The sequence below is a fragment of the Chrysochloris asiatica genome, unplaced genomic scaffold (assembly GCF_000296735.1).
Source record: "Chrysochloris asiatica unplaced genomic scaffold, ChrAsi1.0 scaffold00049, whole genome shotgun sequence".
Taxonomy (NCBI): Eukaryota; Metazoa; Chordata; class Mammalia; order Afrosoricida; family Chrysochloridae; genus Chrysochloris; species Chrysochloris asiatica.
The window spans coordinates 11925220-11927835 of NW_006408567.1; the positions used below are offsets into that span (position 1 = coordinate 11925220).

At 42.7% G+C, this 2616-nt stretch overlaps 1 pseudogene; it reads right to left on the bottom strand.

The window, feature by feature from the left end:
• Window positions 1–788: 788 nt before the first annotated feature.
• On the bottom strand, window positions 789–1615 carry LOC102836178 (annotated as a pseudogene).
• Window positions 1616–2616: the final 1001 nt, after the last annotated feature.

Sequence of the window (2616 nt, forward strand, 5' to 3'; positions counted from 1 at the left end):
AGGATCTAATTCCACACAAAATGGATGACTCTAAAATGTACTCATTAAATGGCTAAAAAATAGATTAAGTAATGTATATAACACAAGTCCAATTTAGATTCAGAGTGTTGTCACCAAGTGATTAGTCACAGAGACCCTTCCCAGCTTGCAGCTGGAGCTCTTGGAAGCTATTTCATACTCTAGTGCAAGGGCACAAGACCACACAGAAGGAATTAAGGCCCTGAAATATTGGCTTCATCACATCCACCCTCTGCACCCCAAAATGACACACACAAAAATCAGTTACCACACCGTGCAGAGTACTTTTGGTATAAAGAAATGATGGATTGGGGTGGAAACTGATCACGAAGACCTGTCCTTTTCAAACAAGTTTGCACACACCACCAAGCATTGAGCTTCTCCTCAGTTAGGGTTAGCAAAGCAAGGTTCAATTATCAGGAAGTCACAATTTCATTCATTTACTCAATATTAATTTACAAAGTGGCTACACATTATCAGCTTCCACTTGCAGCCATTTCTAGATTTAAAAAACAAAAAGAAACCTGACTTCTCTAGAGGGGCCACCAAAGTCCCCCCAAAGTCTACAGCTGAAGGAGCCTTCTGGAACGGGGTTCTCCTATATCTCTGAAAGGGTGCCATTTTAAAGCTGAATCATTTTAACCTGGAGGTCTGACATGATATTGAGCAATATTTGCATCCCAGACATACAACATTAAAAAGTAAACTATAATTCTGAAGGTAGTTAAGCTGCAAAATAGTTTAAAAGTAAATGATTGTACAATATTCATTTATGCTTGAAATTCCAGTCCTAGACCAAGCTTGTGGCCACCGGCGTTGACATTCTTTCCATCCAGCAGAACTGACAGTATCAGTTTGGTACCTGGCTTTAGGGTATGAGTGTGTCCTAAACCTATCAGGCTGGTATTGTTCACTTTTACCGAGAAGCAAGCGTCAGGGTGGTACTGATACTTGGCTGTGATTCCAAAACGAGTGTTACTATTTCCTGCTGTCCAGGTGAGATTGACAGCAGTCTCCAACTTCTTGTCCACCACCACACTCTGTCCCATCATTCACATTAGTGTGAACCTGGAATTAATTAGTCTTGTAGCCAACCGCAAAGTTGCTCTGGGTCACGTGGGACTTGTTGGTCTCAAAGTTCATCTGTTAGCCTGTCAGCCAGCCCTCATAACCCAGTACCAGAGCACCCTGGATGGAAAACCCGGAAATGTCAAAATCCACGTTGCAACCCAAGTTGATGTGTTCCCGCTTATACCCTGTCTTGATTTTAGCATATTTTTCCCCAGTGTTAAGTGAGAAGGATGAATCAAAGGTCAGCTTCAGTCCCCGGGTAAGCTGGTCCCCCACAGTACTTTCGATGCCTAGTGTGTTGTCAGTGTTCCATTTCTCTGTAAATGTCATCTGTCATCCCATATTCGGTCCATCTGTACTTGGTTTCCAGACTGCCTGTCACTTTGGTGGTCTCAGTGTTGGCTGAGCCTGAGCTTGTAAATTCCAGTCCATTCTCAGATTTTGTTTTCAAATCAAGTTTTATTAAGCCAAATCCATAACCCTTGGTGAAGACATCCCTTGCAGGTTTGCCAAGGTCAATGTGCATGGGAAGGCACAGCCATCTTCTGCTCAGAGGCAGTAGCCGCAGACCCAGCAATGGCTATGGCGGGGGCAGCGGCATAGATGAACCCAGCAAGTGAAGCACAACAGCATTCTTTTATATTGTAGGAATCCCTGAGTAGTGTAAAGAGATAAGAACTCAGCTGGCCTGGTGATCTGCTTTCAAAAGATCACAGCCAATAAAAAACCTCCAGAACACAGTTTACTCTGATACACATGGGGTTGGTGTCAACTCTGGCATCTAAGTAGCTTTTGAGTCTCAGTTTTAAGGGCAGGTCGGACTTGATGACTTATTATTTCATGTAGGTGGCTCTGGCTCTGTACCAACTCTCAGGCCATGTGACCCAGGAGTCTGACCTCTTCTGGATGGAGGTCCGAACACCAACCAGATGTCAGCCCTATATTTGACCTTCCTGGGCCTGTGAACTGTTTTTGAGACTTTAGTTTCTGATCAGTGCTTTGTGTTACCCCTTTGTTTCTGGGCTCCCCTGTTTGATTTTGAGATCAGCTATGTCACAAAATCATTTTGTTGAATTTTATTCAGTATTTCCATGTGTTTGAAGCAGGCTCTCTTTCTTTATCATTTCTGTTGATAAATCAAGAAAATGGTCAAAATATAGGCATGGACCAGAATGTCTGTAATTTTACTGTTTTTTTTTTTCTTCTTTTGTGGCATGTTGTTGTTATAGTTAGGTGCCATCAAGTTGGTTCTGCCTGATAGCCACCCTCTGCACAATAGAGCAAAACACTGCCTAGTCCTGAACCATCCTCACACTTGTTATGTTTGAACCTATTGTTGTCACTGTGTCAATCTGCCTTGTTGAGGGTCTTCCACTTTTTCTCTGACCTTCTACCAAGCATGATGTCCTACCCAGTGACTGGTCCCTCCTGATAACATGTCCAAAATATGAGACATGAAGTCTTACCATCTTCACTTTTAAGGAGCATTCTGACTGTACTTATTCCAAGACAGATTTGCTTGTTATT